The sequence below is a fragment of the Dipodomys merriami genome, unplaced genomic scaffold (assembly GCF_024711535.1).
Source record: "Dipodomys merriami isolate MVZ:Mamm:240054 unplaced genomic scaffold, mDipMer1.0.p SCAF_32, whole genome shotgun sequence".
NCBI classification, from domain to species: Eukaryota; Metazoa; Chordata; class Mammalia; order Rodentia; family Heteromyidae; genus Dipodomys; species Dipodomys merriami.
Window position 1 is genome coordinate 15,629,261 of NW_027204715.1, and position 21,361 is coordinate 15,650,621.

General features: G+C 33.7%; 1 protein-coding gene across 7 annotated transcripts in view; it reads right to left on the reverse strand.

Annotated features, from left to right (window-relative positions):
• LOC138841502 (cadherin-10) overlaps window positions 1–21,361 on the reverse strand; it is a 168,353-nt gene that overhangs the window by 71,331 nt on the left and 75,661 nt on the right. The gene's annotated exons all lie outside the window — the stretch shown is intronic.

A 21,361-nucleotide genomic window follows, 5' to 3' on the forward strand; every position in this document is an offset into this window, starting at 1 on the left:
ACAAAGACCCAACACTTAGGGACAGTGCACAAGCCATCAGTTCAAGCCCCAGGAATGGCTCCATATACATACACACACATATACACAGACATATCATATGATATGATGTATATTTTCTAAGCATTCTATATATGTATTCTATGTGTGTATATATATTATTCTAAATATTATTCTATATATGTCCTATATGTTCTGAGATTTCTACTGTCTAGGCAAGTGAGAAAATAAATTCTTATTTTTTAAGCAACTCATACATGGAATATTATTATGGGGATTTGAGCTGACTAACACAAGATGCTAGTTCCCAAAACTTGATTTATAGATTCAATAAAATCTAAATAATATTACACTATGTTTTCAATATATTTTTGTTAAACTTATCTTTTATGAAAATACAATGGATATAGAATTATATTGAAATATATCTTGAGGGTAATGTAACATTTAGTGTTCTTACTTGATCTGAAAACTTTCTTTGGAGATTCTGTAATCAAGATAATATGGTATTGTGGTACTGACATAACCACACATACACACACTCTCTCACACACACACACACACACACACACACACACTCACACATCAATGGTAGAGAAAAATAAAACCATTCATAATTATACCTCAAAAAAACATAATTTTTTTTTCTGACCAATGAATGACAATTTTAAATGAAGACAGGGACATGTCCTAGAAATGATGCTAGCAATAGTTCTGTGGTTCTCTATATAGCAAAATAATGTTTGTACATTTGACTATATACATAATTAATTCAAATTCTAAGGGATATGTTAACCTGTAAACTTCTTACAAGCAGATCTAGGAAAACAAAAGCCTCTTCATACTATGCTAATTAAAACTTTTTAAATAAGATACCCTTATCCAAAAGATTAGTCATAAAACAAAAACATACAAAGTACATTTGGTTAAACTAAAAAAATTATTTCCCAACATAAAGAAAACAAACAGGCCAACAAAAGACAGGGAGGAAATAAATTTTCAATAACTGAATCCGATACAGATCTTACCTCCAAATTATACAAACTCCTATGACTACATTACAAAATACAGCACTTCCACAGCTATTTTGGCAAACTACAAAAACATATTCTAGAAAAATGAATTAATAAATGGACATTAAATCATTTTACTAAGCCACTTTAAAGATGCTGCTCCAGCTGGGAGCTGGTGGGTCACTCCTGTAATTCTAGCTACTCAGGAAGCTGAGATCTGAGGATCAAGGTCCAAAGCTAGCTGTAAGGAAAGTCCATGAGACTCTTATCTCCACTAAACCACCAGAAAACCAGAATTGGTGCTGTGGCTCAGGTGGTAGAGTGCAAGCCTTGAGCTGAAGAGTGCAGGGACAGTGCCCAGGCCCAGAGTTCAAGCGCCACGAATGACAGGGGAAAGAAAAATAAAAAAGATGCTGCCTGTCCTTATTTGTTAAGGAAATGCAAAAAAGAAGCCACGCTAAAATACTGTTGGGCTCCTTTTAGATAAACTAATTCACAGTCACTAACACCACCAATGTGCTCCAGGACAGAGCATCTCAGTGTTTCCTATGTTGACAGTGACCGAGTAATATCTTGCAAATATATTCTTCCCCCAAGTAACATCCTCAACTAAATGATGTGTAAAGATATTATCAAGAGCATATATATTAAATTTCTAAATGAAGGTAAAGGATTCCTAATTCAATGTGAGATGTAAGAAGCAACTCTGAAGAGTTCTAAACAAACAGGGAACACAGCTGGACAACACAGAATACAGACAATGTTAAGGATTAAACTCGATTTTGGAAAACTTGGTACATTATGTGATTTGTAAGGTACATTATAAAAACAATGAACAAATATATGTGTAATAAAATAAATTACCAAACATGTAGAGTAAAAAAATAAAATAAAAGTCTAAATGATTAAAACTTGAACTTAACAGACATGACAGAGCTTTGAGTTTCTACTGTGTTTGATTTTGGATAATTTGTGTGGCTTTACCTTCCAGCTCTTATTGTTTTCTTCACTGAAATCCTTGTGATAATTACATCTTTAATATCTTTCCTTTTCCATATTTTGCTATCAAATCTAGAAGTTTGATTACACCATCTTTTATATATCTTATAGTACTAGGTATTTTTTCCCTGAAATGAAACTACTGTTTTCATATCTTCATCTGCTTAATTATTAGGGACTTAAATTCAGGGAAGATTTAAATGAATTGACTTGTCACCTTATCCTGGGTTCTTCTTGTTTTGTTGCACCATTCATTTGATACTCAAGGAACATTAACAATTTATACTGAAATTTTGAATGCTTCTTATTTTATGCAGACTTTGTTCTGGGATTGTGCATTATATATAATAAAGTATATAATGTAAAATATATATTTAGTATTGTATATTATACAATATTTAATTATGTATTTATTTAGTTATGTATTATATTATATTATAATTAATACAAAATATATAATGTAATATGATATAGACATACAATTAATTATATATGCTATATTAAAAATTATATATTTTATATTGCATATTGTGTATATTTTATACGTATGAACATGAGTATTATATGTATATATGTATTCTTTTCTTATATTTAATAGCTGTTCAAATGAGTGGCCATTGAACAAAGCAGCTTATGGATATTATGCATCTTTATCAGTCTTGTTAACTTTTTAGGATATGCATGGAATGATTGATTGCATCTCCCTCTCTTCTCCTCTTCCTTAGCCCACTTTCCACCTTTTTTTTAAAAAGTAAGTTTTTATTGTGAGAATTCTGTACAGAAGAGGGGTTACAGTTACATGAGCAAGGTAATGAGTACATTCCTTATCAAGCATTGTTGTCTCCTCCTTTGTTTATCCCTTACCATCCCTGGGCTCTGCTTCCATCTCCACAACTACACTGCCCATCCCCCACATCCCCCCAAGTTGGTTTTTCAACATAGAGTCTTACAGAATTTTTTTTTGGGGGGGTCCAGTCGTGGGGCCTGCCCTCTGGGCCTGGGCACTGTCCCTCAGCTCTTCAGCTCAAGGCTAGCACTCTACCACTTGAGCCACAGAGCCACTTCCGGCTTTTTTCTTTTTTCTAATGTGGTGCTGAAGGCACCTCATACATACAAGGCAAGCACTCTACCACTGAGCCACCTTCCCAGCCCTCCATATAGAGTCTTGTACATCTGATTGTTGCAATGAGTCAACTTGTATCCCTGTTTAAATAATTTGTTTTTTCTGTTACCCTCCCCAAATTATACCAATATCAAATACAGTGAAAACAGGGGTTATGTTGTTGGGGAGGGACATACAAAGTAACAAAAAATAATGTGGTACCTTATTAATACGTTAGAAGCAATAACAATAAAAAAGAATGTGTGTCCTTATCTTGGGGTTCATTTCACTTAACATCATCTTATCTGACCTTTTCTGCTTGTCTCAGACATATACTAGTTATTGCAGATAAGGGAAACCATGGGACCTATGTTTCTTTGTGCCTGGCTTACTTCACTTAATATAATTTTTTCTAAATCTTTCTATTTCCTAACAAATGGGACAATGTCATTCTTTCTGATGGAGGTATAGAATTCCATTGTGTATATATACCACATTTTCTTGATCCATTCATCTACTGAGGGACATCTGGGTTGGTTCCATATCTTAGCTATGGTAAATAAGGCTGCAATAAACATAGTTGTACTGGTAGCTTTAGTGTAGTCTTATTTGTGAACATTTGGGTAAATGCCCAAAAGTGGGATTGCTGGGTCATAGAGGAGCTCTATGTGGAGTCTTTTGAGGAATCTCCATACTATTTTCCAAAGTGGTTGAACACTCGTACCAACAATTCAGTAGGGTTCCTTCTGTCCACATCCACTTCAGCATCTGTTGCTATTAGAGTTCTAGCCATTATAGCCATTCTAACTGGAGTGAGGTGGTATCTCAATGTTGTTTTGATTTGCATTTCTTTTATGGCTAGAGAGGTTGAGCATTTCTTCATGTGTCTATTGGCCATTCTTATTTCCTCTTCAGAGAATTTCTCTTTAAGTCTTTAGTCCTCTTATTTATTGGGCAGTTGTTTCTTTGAGGATTTGTTGTTGGGGGATTTAATTTTTGGAATTCCAAGTATATTTTATATATGAGGCAATTGTCCATTGTATGGCTAGTGAAGATCTCCCAATCCATGGGCTTTCTATTGATCTTGCTAGCTATGCAGCTATGATCTTCCCTTGCCATGCAGAAGCTCTGCAACTTCATGCAATCCCATTTGTCCAACCTTTCTTTGATTTGTTGTGTTTCTGGGTCTCTATTAAGAAAATTTTGGCTTGTGCTAAGGAGACCTACGGTTTCTCCTATTCTGTCCTTCAATGTTTTCAGGGTGTCAGCTATGTCTCTCAGGTCTTTGATCCATTTGGACTTGATTCTGGTGCAGGTTGATATATAAGGATCTAGCTTTAGTTTTCTACAAGTGATTACCAATTTTGCCAGCACCAAAGAAGTGAAGGACCTCTATGATGAAAACTTTAAAAACATGAAAAAAATCAAAACAGAACTTAGAAAGTGGAAAAACCTCCCATGCTCCTGGATTGGAAGGATCAACATCGTGAAAATGGCAATACTTCCCAATGCTATCTACAAATCAATGTGATACTTATCAATATTCCAACCTCATTCTTCAAGGAAATAGAAGATGCAATCCAAAAATTCATATGGAACAATAAAAGATCCCAAATAGCAAAAATAGAAAGAACAGTGCTGGAGGAATATCAATACCAAATTTTAAACTCTACTACAAAGCTGTATTAATCACAAGAGCTTGGTACTAGCACAAGAAGAGACCTCAGGGCCAATGGAATAGAATTAAAAATCCACTTTCCTCTTGACCCTATCATACCCCTTTCAAACACCTGCTTTCTGGTGTTTTAGTTTATTTTTTCTTTTTTATATTGTGAAAATACTGTACATACAATTACATGGGCAAGATAATATGTCTGAGTCAAGCAGAAAAGATTAGATAAGTTGATGTTAGGGAAATGAACCCTAAGATATGTATTCAAATGTTTTTTTTTCTTTCATGTGATTGTTTCTAACACATTTATAAGATTTTTCTTTGTTGCTTTGTGTGTCCCTCCCCCACAGTATTATCCCTGCTTTCACTGTATTTGATGTCGGTATAATTTGTGGAGAGGAAGGGGAAAAACAAATCATTTATTTTATTTTTTTCTATAGAATTACACTGTTTGAGGGTTTTTTGTTTTTGTTTTTGTGTTGTTTTGTTTTGTTTTGTTTTGTCAGTGATGGGACTTAAACTCTGGACTTGGGCACTGTCCCTGCGCTCTTCAGCTTTAGGTAAGCGCTATCCCGCCTGACTCACAGCACCACTTCCGGTTTTCTAGTGGTTTATTGGAGGTAAGAGTCTCTCTGACTTTCTTTCCCAGGCTAGCTTTGAACCATGATCCATAGATCTCAGTCTCCTGAGTAGCTAGGATTACAGGTGTAAGCCATTGGTGCCTGGCTCATGTTTGAGTTCTGGAACCAACTATATTTGAGTTAAGATATTTGTATACATTTACAAGTATTTACTTACACATTTATAAGATAAATCTGACTTTCACAGAAAAGGGAAAAAAACATTTTTGGCTCTTTAGGCTCAACTAAGTTCACTTCACATATTTTTATCCAAGAATTTCCATTTCATTACAAATGATGTAACAGCATTCTCTCTAATGGATGAGCAGAATTCCATTGTGCATTTATAAAACTTTTTCTTGACCCATTTGTCCATTGAGGAGACAAATGTGAGCTGATTCCATACATTGGCTATAGTGCTGCAGTAAGCATGGTTGGTAATACCTATCATGTGGGATTGAAATGGTAGTCTTTGACTTACTGAGTCAAAGTATTCCTGCCTGATGAATAACCTGTCAGTCATACATCTGTTTTCCAGTCTAACAAGTCAGAATATCGGTACTCTCAACCTTGTAATCCAGAGAAGCAGTTTCCTTTACATTTCAGGTTATTTTCTGCCACACATAAGGAATAATGGAGGGGCAGCCAATGAAAAGTAAGGACACAGTGGGTGTTGGTGGCTCACACTTCCTATCCAGAGGATCTCAGCTCAAAGCCAGCTCAGGCAGGAAAGTCTGTGAAAATCTTATCTCCAGTTAATCACAGATTTTCTGGTGAAAAGTGGTAAAGAGTTAGCCTTGAGCATAAAAGCCCAGGGACAACACCCAGACTCTCAGTTCAAGAGAGCCTGGCAAACAAAAGCCTCCTGGCAAACAAAAATTAATAAATAAGTGAAAAAAAGAAATAATAAATAAATAAAACCAAAAGCAAGCTAAGGACACCTCCTTCTGCACCTCTCCACCACTGGTTCTCTGTCTTGTGATACTGATTTTTAAAACACCAGCTACCATAGTTTTCCTGTATTTAACAATCTATCACTGGCTTTTAAGCTGGCTATTTCTATTTAAATATGTCCCCTTGCAGATATGTACTAAAGTTACAGATTTACTAAAAACAGTTTCAATCATACCTGTTGCCTGTCTCTCAAGAGGCAGACTATTACTGCCAGAGGGAGAAATGCGGGAAAAAATCACGTTTTTTGCTTATACCATAAAGTAATTAAGTATAACAGCAACAAAACAATCAGTATTGAAGATGGGCATACAGAGTTCCTATCTGCACATTTCTTTCGTGAATGGATCTATTTTCCTAGTAAAGTTAAACAATACACGCCACTAAAAGAACACATACATTAAAAATCATCGTTATATATTACTTTGAGGGACTCCAAAACACATAATCTTTGTTCCTAGCTGTACAGTCAACAAATAGCTCTCAAAATTGCAATGATCATGATTAGTGATTATTCTTTTTGTGCTCAAAATCCTTTGGTGGCCCTTCACTGTGCATTTGTCGAAGGACAAATACCAAATTGTACAATCAAGCTGCTGGTTAGCTCTCTGGGACTAATTCACATATTTCATTTACAAACAAAAGACCTTGAAAATACGGCATTGTGTTATGAATGTCATGTCTAAAAAGATTATTTTTTGTCTCTGGCTCAAAAGCTTTTAAATTCTTTAATGTGCAATGATCACATCCAAAACATAAAAAAAAACTTAGTATTTGTTTCCTATATTGACTCATGATCATTAGAATCAGAACACAGAGATATAATTTTCATGTACCTGTCCCTTATTGACATTCTAGTAGCATTTTATTTCATTTTTGTATATGTAAAATATTTTAGGATATTGATCTTTCATATTTCTAGTTTAATCTTCCCACATGGGGTTATGCCTTCCGCAAATACTCAAGTTTCTCAGTTCTACATTAACATTCAGTCCTCACACTTACTGTCCAGTTAAAGTATAGGTAACTTTCCCATTAAACTGGCTTCTCCTGATGTATTAATGCTTCATAGAAATTTATTTTATGAAATTTTTAGTTTCATATGTGAACTTGGAGTCATCTACTTTTCAACATTATGACAGAAGTTGACTAAAATCCTGTAAGGGTAAACCTCCTTATATCTTTTTATTTTGAAAGTGTCTCCTATGCAAAATGTCTGATTTAAACATTGACATGTGAAGTATACAAGATGACATTGGACTTCCGTAGTACCACAAGTAAAAGGATTCACAAAAAGCAAAGTGACTGGATAGATCTTAGAATAAACAGAGAAGAGATAGCTCAAAATAAACACCAAAGTCAGTCAGACAGTATTAGATTATAACCCAAAGCAATGCATGCACATATGCATACACTAATTAAATAAAATCTGAAACAGTTTTGTATTATTATTCCTCAAGGTGTTGGAGAATGAGGCAAATTCTTTCATGATTTGCTCTGCATTAGGATCAGATATCTAATAGCACAGTTAGGAGAGTTGCTTGGAGTGGAAAACAGCTTTCAAAGTTGTCATCAGTCATAAGCATTGTTGAAGTCACATGCCAGCACCATGACATGATGCATTGACAATGGACTCCATCTTGTGTTCTTTCCCCTCAAAGCCTAGCACTGCACTCTGATATATCTGTGCAGTCTATATAGAAACCAGAAATATGCTAAATGAGGTATTTTTGACAAAGCATCTGATGTTTGCATATTAACATTACGAAAGCAAGTTCTATAAGTAAAGGAGCCCAATCCCATGAAGACGAAGACAAATGCAGTGTGTTCTTTAGGCAGGAATGTCCTCAGAGAGAAGTTGCATGCTTTCTTGGACAGAAAGGATATGGGAAGATAGAGTGCAACGTGCATTGTGCATGGCTTAATGAATAAAATCCACATCTTGGCCTATGACATGTGACAGCATTATGGTAATTTCAGTGGTCACTTTAGAGGAAACTGAATGTGGGGTGTAGAAGAGCTTTCTGTACTTCCATTACACCTTTCACGTAAGACAAAAACTATTATGAAATAGGTCATGTTTAGAAGTCACTTTGGGATTATTTTCTGGGCTATTATGTGTTGGACATGTACAATTTAATACAATTTGAGAATGAAGTTTACAGCAACAATAAGACAAAAGGAGATTTTAAGGTAATTTTCTACTCATTAAAGAAAATAAGTCAATAGCTCAAATTTTCCTACAACCAATCTGGAATGTTATGTTATGTTTAGTGAATCCTGTCTAACTTTCATGGAAATAATTCTATTTCACAACATTTCTTTAACAGACTAAAATAATGCAGTGATATTTCCTGGAAGATAATTTTATGCAATCAATATAAATTGATATCTAAATCTAATAGAAATAACTAAAGAAAAAATGTGCAGGTTGTTAGCTTATATAATAGATGGATTTTTTTCTTATAAAAATCAAACATTTAAAAATATAAAAAATAGAATAAATATTAAACATGTGTAATAATCAATGTGGGTCTTTTTAATAAAATGAAATGTTTAAACTTCAAATATGAGAATCTAAGGCAACCTGTCAGATTAATTTATTAAAGGGGAAAATCAACAATCCAATAGATGCATGAATGTACTTAGAAATGTATCACTTTTATTTATGAGTACAAATAGTAAGGAACTAAGGAAAAATACTTATTCTGATACAATTGTTTTAAAACAATTTTTATAATACAATAATAACACGTTAAACATTTTTTTGTAATCAATAAAAACCAAGATTTATTGCCTTGTTGCTGTTTTTGTTTTCTTGTCTTTTTGTCTTGTCTGTGGGAGCTAAAGAGGGACAGAAATGTTGGGTCAAAGGGTGAACAAATGCAGCAGTGGTACTCCCTATGTGGAAAATGAACTATACAATTTATGAATGGGGAAAGGTGGAAAAAACACAGACACTCTTTATCTGATTTATGTAACTTTAACCCCCTCTGTATATCACTTTTATAATAACAAAATTGTGTGAAAGGAAACAATTTCCTATTATTTCTATAATATATTTTGTTCAATATCGAGTTGGAATTTAATCAATAATGAAAACCTAAAGAGACATTTTTATCTTTGGATTACTTTAATATTTTCCCCTGCCAAATGAAGCTCTGTTGGATATATTTGTTCATCTGTAGTCAGACATGCATGTGTTGGTCCCATGTGCTTTCTCCAGTTTCTCTCTGCATTTCCTTTTAAATCTAATACATTAAGAGTTATTTATCTACCTATCACTGAAATTAGAACCATGACATCTATCTGTCACCTCTTCAACTAGCCAGCAAGCTCAAAATTCTCATTTTACTTTAGGAAAACTTGACCCTCTACATTAGCTAAATCATTTGTATCAGTCTCCTAACAAACTGCTGGCTCACAGAGTTAGTTGTGTTGAATATTAATTCTTATTTTTTATTTGATGCTTTTACTGCTTTTCTCCCATAACCTCTGTCCAGACATCCAGGACAAGTAACATTAGTTACCTTCCAAAATAGATACATTTATTGTTTGCATCTACATTTCTTTTATTAATACTGATTCTAAAACTTAAATTATGTATGCTGATGATTCTCATGAGGAGCCAGTTTAGAACTCAAGTCATATTATGTGACTAGACTGATACTAAAATCTGCTCCTTCCCCTCTCATTTCAACATTCCAAATGAAAATGAATCTGTATTTCCTGTTTCTCAGCCCAGAATCCTTGAAGTCATGTACAACATTCTCTAACACTTCATAGGTCACATATGAGAAATTTCTATTGTGTTTCCTTAGAACCTGGAGCTAGGATAAGAATTTCAAAATGTAAGGATATTGTCAGTCTTTTACTAATAATCCTGGAATTTTTTTTGCACCGAATTTAGAGGCAAAGTTAGAATCAATACACACACACACACACACACACACACACACACACACACACACACACAAATTGAATTTCTGTTGTTGCTGTAATGTTACTAAACAGTAAATAAAAATAATATGAATGAATTTTCTTGTATTTCTGGAAGTCAGATGGTATGAAATAGCTTTAAGGGAAACTTCTTCCTTGAATTTTCCAGCTGTCTGTGTAGCTGCAGGCCTGTCTTCTTCATATTTAGGCATTTGGCTGCTCTACTCATCTTATGGAAGCATCCCTCCAGCCTCTGGCTCTTCTATCACATCTATTTTTTTTCTGAATTTGACTGACTGGCTTCACTGTTTTAGAGTCCTGTGTGATTACAGCTAGATTGTCTGTGTAATCCGAAATAATCCCTCCACATCAGGGGTCTTAATTTAATCACATCTGCATAATCTCCTTTGTCACTTAAATAGTTACATCCACAAGTCTGAAGATTAGAGCCTGGACATTTTTGAGAGCCATTATTTTGTCTATGACACCAGACAGGATCTGGGTCTCCTTTGTTCTCATCCTTCCCCACAGCCTCCAGCCTTTTCCTTTTGCTCCTCCAGACAAGGAAACCCTTCAATGGTTCCAGGAAATCAATGTATCTAAGCTAGCAACAGCCAAAACATGCAATTACATTCTAGCAGGACCATTTTCTGTCATGGTGTAATTTTAATTCTGAGCTAGGATTTAACCTTTGAATTTAAAGTTCTACATGTAATAATTTCATGCAGCTCTCTCTCTCTCTCTCTCTCTCTCTCTCTCTCTCTCTCTCTCTCTCTCTCTCTCTCTCTCTCTCTCTCTCTCTCTCTCTCTCTCTCTCTCTCTCTCTCTCTCTCTCTCTCTCTCTCACACACACACACACACACACACACACACACCTTTGTTAAGTTTGAATAAGTAAAACCATTTTGCAAAGGGGCAGGAGGTTGTAATTTCCATATGGCTCCTTATTGTGTTTCATTCCATATGGTTCCTGTTATGGAATGGAGCTCTAAGGGGAGACACAATTTCTCCAGGGACATTTATGCTTCTTTCCTCAATTATAGCTTTTGCACCAGAAAATGTTCATGCTCTTCTTTATTTTAATTTCTAATTATTTTAATTATCTATTTTTAATTTGAATCACCAGGCACCAAGATTGAAAACAGTGTAATAATAACAGAAATTATAAAATTAAATATAAGACTAAATATGTGGGCTAAATAGTATGTTTTTTTAAATGGGTATAGAAATTTATAACAGGTGAATAATTTAGTTACCAAAATTTTTAATATAGTACATTTTATTCATGCTTTCATTTGAGGTAAATCTGATTTTGAATATGTGGACACATGAAAAATATGAGAAATTGACAGACATATAAATAATAGCCCACTTCCTTTCTTATATTTTGTCAGTCATTGGACTTAAACTCATATCCTGGCACTATCTCATAGCTCCTTTTGCTCAAGATTAGCACTCTACTACTATAAGCCAACATACTGCTTCTGATTTTCTGGTGGTTAGTTGGACATAAGAATCTCACAAACTTTCCTGCCAAGGCTGTCTTTGGACCATGATCCTCAGGTCTCAGACTCCTGAGTAGCTAGGATTATAGGCATAAGCCTGGGGCACCTGGCTTCTTTTAAGTTACACAGAACATCATTCTTCAGTCCCTAAGGACACAATTTAATTAAGCATTTAATTCGATATTGTTTCCTAGTGAGAAAAATGAAAGGCTCTGAGATATATATTAAGCTATTATTAATTATTAAAAATAACTTTACTATTTGTGAACATATGCTATAGATAGATTATGTTATGGTGTCTGTATAGATAAATTTATGGGATTTTTTATTTATAGAGACTCCACTTGGATTTTTGGTAAAATATATTAAACTCAATTTTTAAATAATCTTAATTCTTCATTGAATACTTATTTCTATTTACAAAGTTAAGTACTTGAAAACCTACTGGCTCAATTGTAGATTTAAATACTTCATGTGAAATTAAACATTTACACTCTGTAGTTAAATTTTTCTGCTTTATTTATAGGAAAAAAAACATTTATTTGAGTCATTTCCAAGCTTATCAAACTCTTCCACATGTATCTACTTATAGTAGCAATCAAACTTTCATAAGCATTTTTGAATTTATGAAAGTGACATACTTATCTCTCACCTAGATCACATTCCAATTAAATTCTAGTAAACTAAAAGAAATATAAGGAACTTTAAAAATGCTCTATGAGTAATTGAAGCAATTGGAAACTATTTCTGGTTGGAGGAAATAAGGAAACAGTGAATGCAAAGATCAGTATACAAAGGTATAATTGTGATGTGAAAGAAAATGACAAAACTCCTCCGTTGGGCAGTCAGAGATTAAAAGAAGAGTACAGGACATCTGCCATACTACTAGCTTCTAGAGTATTTTTAGTATACAAAATGAAGTACAATATATTTTGTAGAAAGTATGTGTTATTTTTAGTGCATCCTGCAAATTGATAATATTCATGTATGAACAATCTTAAAAACTCATAGGCTGTTTCATTTCATGTAACAGTGCAGCAAACTTGTAATCACTATTACAAGCAAGAATTTGGAAGCCTTTTGTGGATGCTAATAATATAGACTGCCCTATATTTAATGTCACTTACCTATCTTTAGATATTTGTTATTTATTTTATTTGAAAAATGAATTATGTTTATTTATGGTAACCTTTTTTTTTTCTTTTTTTGGTCAGTCATGGAGCTTGAACTCGGGGCCTGGGCACTAAGCCTCAACTCTTCAGCTCAAAGCTAGCGCTCTACCACTTGAACCACAGCACCAGTTCCGGTTTTCTGGTGGTTAATTGGCCAGCAGAGTCTCATGGACTTTTCTGCCTGGGCTGTCTTGAACTGTGATCCTCAGATCTAGGCCTCTTGAGTAGCTAGGATTACAGATATGAGCTATGGGCACCTGGCCTTTTTAAATGGGTAGGGGGGAGGGTCTTAAATTTCTTCTATTTTGTATTCAAGAATGTAATGTTATTTATACATTGAAATTTCAGATTTGGGGGGAACAGCACTGAAATTTGTCTTAGGACTTCATACTTGCCAGGCAGTTTCTCCATCACTTTTGCTCTGATTATTTATTTATTTATTTATTTTATTTATTTATTTAATTTATTTATTTATTTATTTATTTATTTAATTTATTTTCTTATAAAGGTGCTGTACAGAGAGGTTACTGTTATATCAGTAATGTAATTAGTACATTTCTTGTTCAACATTGTTACCCCAATCTTTGCTTTTCTCCTACTATCCCTTCCCTCCCCTACCTCCCCTATTCCCCACTCTTCCCCCCCAATTTGTAAGGTTCATTTCCAACATAGTGTCTTGTGAGTCTCATTGTTGTAATGGCTCATCCTGTGTCCTTGTTTCAGCATTTTGTTATTCCCCTTCTCCTCCCCAAATTAAATAAAGGTATATACAAGATACAGGACTCCAAAATCAAATACAGTGACAAAGGGATATAGATAGCATAGGAGGAAGAATATACAAAAGAAACAAAGAAAAATCACATAATAAATTAAAACCAACAACAAAGAAAAATCTCTTGTGTCCATTTCACTTAGCATCATCTTATATGGTCGTATGTACATATCTTTTGACCTTTTCTGCTCATCTGATAATATTATCCTAGTCATAAATTAATTATTGCAAATAAAGGAAACCATGGGAAAATATGACCTATATTTCACTTAATATTTTTTCCAAGTCTTTCCATTCCTAACAAATGGGGCAATATCATTTTTTTCTAATGGAAGCATAGAATTCCGTATCGTGTGTGTGTGTGTGTGTGTGTGTGTGTGTGTCACATTTTCTTTGAACCACTATCTCAGATCTCAGCCTCTTAAGTAGCTAAAATTATAGGTGTCAGCCACCAGCATCTGGCTTCTTTTTCTTTCTTTTTTTTTTTTAATGTGGGATGAAAAACTGTAACTATGGACTCTTGGTCCACATCAGGGTGAAAGAACTTTTCTACTGAACAATCTTCTAGCAGTCTTTCAGTTTGAAACTTTATATGTAAGATTTTTAGCTACTTGGAGTTCTTTTCTGGAGTAAGACCCAGTTCATGTGCATATATCCATTGGTCCCAATATTTATTGACAACAGTATTTTTTTCTGCAATATGTGTTATTGGTACTTGTTTCAAATATTAGTTGAACATAAATTTGTGAATTTATATCCAGGTTTAACTTCTCCAGTATGTCTATCATTATGTCATTAATGCTATTTTGATTACTGAATATCAATATTTACTGAATAAGTATAGTGTTTCATGTCTTTATGGATGTTTCTTTTTCTTTCTTTTGCTTCCTCTCAAGATCACTTTGTCTATTGGAGTTAGTTTGTGGTTTTGTATGAATTTTAGAAATTTCTTTTTTTTTCTTTCTTATCTCTTTCTAGTTTTCTTTCTTATGCTAGAACTTTAGTAAGGCTTAGATTCATCCATATATGTATTTTAGCAATATAAATTCTTAGAATCATATGCATATTATGTATTTCTCTTTGTTTATGTCATCAATATTTTTCCTTAATGTTCCCTTTTTTTTCCAGATACAAAGGTTTCATCTCCTTGGTTAAATATCACTGAAAAGAGCTCATTTTGATGAACTTCTTGTGAGTGCGACTGATTTCTTAGTTTCTTTTTCAGATATTTCATTGGCAACATGAGGAAAAATACTGATTAGAATGTCTTGGATTTGTACTTTAGTGCTTCATTGATTTATCCATCAGTACTCTACTGGACTCCTTCATATTTTCTCAATATTAGTTTTTCTTTAATATTAAAATACTTATTCCCTGTTACTGATATTTGAATTTAGAGCCTTACATTTAGTCCCGCTTGCTTAATCAGCTGATGGTCTAACATGTGAGTCAGGCCTTCCCTGGTTAATTTGAATATGGAGTCCCATGAATTTTTTGTCTGGGTTGGCTTTGATCTATGATCCTCTACATCTTAGCCAGCTAAGAATATAGGATTACAGATATGAGCCACAACGTTCTCTTTTTTGTTTCTTTTTTTTTTTTTTTTTGGTGTTTTTGTTGGTTTGTTTTGGTTTTTTGTTTGGGGTTTATTTATTTATTTACAGAAAGCTACTTTTTAAATGATGAGATTAAGTCCTTATATCTTTTGTTTCTAAAGTGTGCTCTCCTGAATGATGATTGAGTTTGAAATGTCTGGTTTTAAATGTCTTTTATTTAGTTTATCTAATTCCTCCAGCTCTAATATCCAAAAGTTGTTAAGCAAAACTAGTGAGGGTGAAGTGGTGCTATGGCTCAAGTGGTAGAGCACTCACCTTGAGCTGAAGAGCTCAGGGAAAGGGAAATCGCTCAGGCCCAGAGTTCAAGCCCCATGACCAAAAAAAACAAAAATCCACAAAAACTAGTAAGGGACAGGATTCTTAATTTTTCATAATCTTACAGGAAAATCGTCGTCTTCACTGTTCAGTATGTTGGTAAGTCAGACATTATAATACAAGGCTTTAGTTTGTTGAGTTGTATTCCTTCTTTACCAAAAATTGTATTTAGAGTTTTGAATCATGAAATGATATTGAATTTACTCAAATTTTTGCTCTGTATCAATTCCAATGGTCATATGAATTTTTGTTTTTAAGTTTGTTAACCTGACAGATCACATATATTGATCTGAATAAATTGAATGATCCTTGCAACTCAAAGACAATTCCTATTTAACCATGATGTTTAATAATTTAATTATTTTTTATTGTGAAAATACTGTACAGAGGGGTTACAATTACATGGGCAAGATAATGAGTACATTTCTTATCAAGCATTGTAGCCTCCTCCTTTGTTTCCCCTTCCCATCCTATCCACCCCTCTACCCACCCAACCCTCTCCCCCCCACCGCCCCTCAGTAGATGAATGGATCAAGAAAATGTGGTATATATACACAATGGAATTCTATGCCTCCATCAGAAAGAATGACATTGCCCCATTTGTTAGGAAATGGAAAGACTTGGAAAAAATTATATTAAGTGAAATAAGCCAGGCCCAAAGAAACATAGGTCCCATGGTTTCCCTTATTTGCAATAACTAGTATATGTCTGAGTCAAGCAGAAAAGGTCAGTTAATTTGATGTTAGGGAAATGAACCCTAAGATATGTATTCAAATGTTTTTTTTTTCTTTCATGTGATTGTTTCTAACACATTTATAAGATTATTTCTTTGTTGCTTTGTATGTCCCTCCCCAACGGTATAACCCCTGCTTTCACTGTAATTTAATTATTTTTATAGTCTTCTATAATCTTCATATTTGTAAGGATATTGACAGGCAATACTATTTTGGGGTAATATCTTTGTCTAACTTTGGTTCAGGATAAATCTGATCTCAGACTGAAAGTGCCCCTTACATTTCAGTTATTTGCAAGAAATTATGAAATTCTCTTGTGAAGCCATCTGCTTCTAGACTTTCCTTGATGAGATTTTAAATTTAATTTACTATATGTTTTACTCTATTTACTATTCTATTTTATTTTATTTTGCCAGGACAGGAACATGTACTAAGAGGACTCCATAATCACTCGGCTTTCTTGTTTATGGTTGGCTCTCTACCTCTTCAGCCCGGCTTCAACCTAGATTTTTCTGCTTAATTGGAGATAAAGTCAGATGGGGTTTTTGGCCTAGACTGGTTTAAAAATTTGATCCTCCAGATCTCAGTCTCCTATATAGTTAGGATTACAGGACTATTCTTCTGTCACTCAGTGCTGTTTTTTGAATTCTATTATCTTTCTAATATTGGTCTTTTTGATTCTGCCATAGTAGATTATATGGATATTTGTATTTCCTCTAGGATATCCAATTCATTGTGTTATATACTTCTATGGTATTTTTATCTGACCTTTTTAATATCTGTGTTGTTATTGGTTATAATATTTTCTTTTTGTTTCTAGACTTATTTATTTTAGCTATTTATCATTTTCCTACTTATCTTTCAATAAAAACCAGATCTCAGTACTGTTGATATTTTTTTATTGTCCTCTATTCTTTTTTACATTTCTTTCTTCTCTTAGCTTTACTAGTTTCTTTTTTCTTTTGCTTTGGTATTTAATTTGTTCTTTATTTAATTTCCTTGAAATGTACAGCTACAAATTTGACACCTTTCTTTTTTTGATAAAGGCATTCAATACTACAAATTTCCTACTATGAATTGCACTTGCTGCATCACATAAATTTTGGTAAGTTTCCATTTTAATTTACACAACACAGATTTTAATTTCTTTTGTTTTAGTCCAAAACATTATTGGGGCAGATAATTTCAATTTCCATGTATTTGTGAGTTTTCCAAAGTTCCTACTCATTGAGTTGTGGTTTCATTCCATCAAAGTAAGAAAAAGATACTGGAAAGACTTCAAATGTCTTGAGATTCTTAAGCTCGTTTTTCTGGTCTAGTATATTTTCTTTCCGAGGTGATGCTCCAACAAGATGCTAAATATTAGCAAACGGCAATTATGTTTCTGGTCAGTGGAATGTTCTTGATGTACCTAGTATGTCTATTTATTCTATAGTGTTACTCCCTGTCTACTGCCCTTTTTTTTTTTTTTTTTTGTCGGTTTGGACCCTGGGCATGGTGCTGTCCTGAAGCTTGTCAGCTCAAGGCTAGCACTCTACAACTTGATCCACAACACCACTTCCGGTTTTCTGAAGATTAATTGGAGATAAGAGTCTCTTGGCCTTTCCTGCCTGGCCTGACTTTGAACCTCGATCTTCAGATCTCAGCTTCCTGAGTAGCTAGGATTACAGGCATGAGCCACCGTTGCCTGGCTGTCCACTGTGTTTTTAATGAAGACCATAGTTTGAAAATATCCTTGGCAAAAAGTTAGTAAGAGGACATCTCAATAAGTAAGCCATGCATGTTAGAATGTGTCTAGTTACTCAGAAGTTTGAAGTACATCACACCAGTCAACCTTGGGGATGATTTATCTAGAAATGAACCTAAACCAAAGAGGGTGGAGGGATTACTCAAAAATAAGCTAAAAGAATGAGGCAATTTTAGTTTGAAGTAGTCACAAAATGAATGTGTTAGAATGATGTAGAGGACATTGGCAGAGACTTTTTAGACTCAATGCTTAAAAATATCTTTCTGACTAGAGGATATTTAGATGAAAAGAAATAGTACCTAAAAGGTCTTCCTGATAATCATTCATAGAGGTGTTTGGAGACCTCAAGTTTACAAAGGATGACAGAAAGTCTAGAACCATTATAAGCCTAAGGCAGAGGAGTGGTGATGGATTTTTATAGAGGGCTAGGTTTAGAAAGGCAAACCCTACTGAACATTCCCAAGGAAAAGAGTATGATGATAATTGAGAAAAGCTTCATAAATAAGAATTTAAGAAGAATAATAAACTGCTTACTAAAGGGTTGAGGGAAGGGGGAAAGAAACTATGGCAATTGAGGAGGTCCAGGACAGGGGTCCTCCATCCTACACTATTGACCTTCACAGAATCATTTCCTGAGGGTGCATCTCACCATGTTGGGAGGTCCAGCAGAATCTCTGCCAGAGTTAACTAGAAGCTAGGAGCACATTGGCATGCACACTAAATTATCAAAGAACAAAGTCCAGCTGAGAAGGAAAAAAGTCAACTGTTCTCTTTCATATAGATGTCAGAGATAGATAGATAGATAGATAGATAGATAGATAGATAGATAGATAGATAGATAGATAGATTTAAGTTAATTAATAAAAGGTAACATTTGCAAGATTCAGATACTATGGTGAACCCCTTTGATTAATTAACCTGTAGTAAGACATGACATTAGAAAATTGAAAGTTATCTGGATAGGGAATTTTAGCAGTGGGAAGAAAGGGATAGAACAGAGAGTGCTGAGGATAAGTGTTGTCATAAGAATCTTATCTATAAATAGACATATAAAATGTAACAATCTTGTACAACTAATTGATGCTAATAAAAATTAAATGAACTAGAACAAAAGACAAAAGGATTCCAGGAACAGAGTGCTAAAATTATCCCACAGACCACCCAGTCATCTAGGTTATTTGAGCTCATGATAGTCATTAAGAAAATGTAATAAAATTAAAAGGTTCAGATTTGTGATGAATTGTCAAAAAGAACTCTTTCTGGATGTCTTTAAGCTTGTAATTCTTTATGATCCCAAAGGTCTTAACAAAAAGTTATTTTTTTAAAAATTCACTAATGTTCTTTCCTCCGTCTCTGTCTCTTTCTCTGTCTCTCTCTTTCCCTTTTCCATTTCTTATTTTCTTTCACAAATGGGCACAAAACACACTTTATACTAACACTATTTTAATGATATTTAATTCCATCTTACAATAATAATGCTATTTAAAAATATATAAACTAGCATAATCAGATGAGGAAATGAAGGCCAAATGAGGGGAGTTAACTATTGAACGAGAAAGAATATGGGAGGTAATTTTGCATACCAAGCCTTCTGTAACTGTTGGAATGCTACTAAGTTCCCTTCAACTTTGTTATCATTATAATAATTCAATATATTCACTTAGAGCTTGTTTGGCCAAATGATATTTTTTCTTTTTTTTCCATACATGTAAATATTTTAGCTTTCTTACTGCCCCAAATACTGGAATGTGACTCCCGATACTGATTCCTATTCTGAACTCCCTAAACGTGCTCACTATTGTAGGATGCCTGTCACTGTCTTCTCCTACGCCTATGAAAGAGAACATATAAACAACTACTTTAAATCAACCTAGAGATACTGAAACACTTAGAGCAAGTGTCACATTGCTCCTATCCTTCAGGAAGTAAAGTTGAAAAAGTGAGTTCTTAAATTACATAGTCTTTATGTAATAAAGCATAATATAATCTGTTTTTTATAGATAGTGTAAAAGAGAATGTTTACTAGATTTTAGGGTTTTATACCACATAAAATATAAAAACATCACCTTATATTTGTTAAATGTACACTTATTAAAACATTTTATATTTAATTTTGATTTTTAGTGCATCCATATATATGGGTGTGTGTACATACATATATATATGGTTTTAAATTGCAGAAAAATGAATGTAATATAAATAATATTTAATAAATATACTGTAGACAAAAAATATTTGCATATATTCCTTAGGATCTACATAGATAGAAGTGTTTATATAGGTAGATGGGGAGGGAGAATTATAGCTAGAGAAGATAGATAGATAGATAGATAGATAGATAGATAGATAGATAGATGGTAGAGAGGTAGATCGATGGGGATAGAGAAATAGAGTTAATTTTACGAAACACAGGATCCTCAATACACTTAAAACATAGACAAAAAAATCAGGCCTGTGGCCGGTGAATACTCTGAGTTACCATACTACTGAATGTGCATTCACCTTGTGGTTCAGCATAAAATGTGTAAGAAGAAACAAACACATTAATAAAGTCATTAATTTTTTCAGCTTTCTTTGCATATAATAGCATGTTAGTGAGGATTAAGTTTGATCTCCAAATTATTGATATGCATATATCATGACTACTAACTAGCCTTCATTATTTTCAGTGATTTAAAATTCTACACTAGTTTTCACTGCAAGAGAGCCAAGTAGCACCAGATGTCTGACTAAATTTACTCAACCAAGTCATCTAAATTATGTTCTAAGACCTACAGACAAAAGGAGGTAGGATGCACAGTGTTTGATTTCAAGGTACTGGTTTCTATGGGCACTGAAAAACTTAAAGAAAGTAAGTAGTAGATTGAGTATCACAAGAATGTATATCACATATAATATTAAATCAACTTTCCAACTTTTATTAAATGTTCATTGAAGGTTAGGTGAAAGTAAACGGATGCAAAGAAACATAGTTAGAACCAAATACAAACATGGTTTTCATGACTCAGATTGTTATTATATTTTTACATCATTGGTGTCATAACCTCAAAGCTTTCTATTATAGGATCCATAAACTACCTCTACATTGGTCTTGAGAATTCAATCAATAAGACTTGTGATGAGTCTTTTATGTGTGGCTGAATGCTCAGATCACTTATATTGCTTCTTTCTTTCTCACCCTAGTCAGCAGTACTACCATTGCAGCAA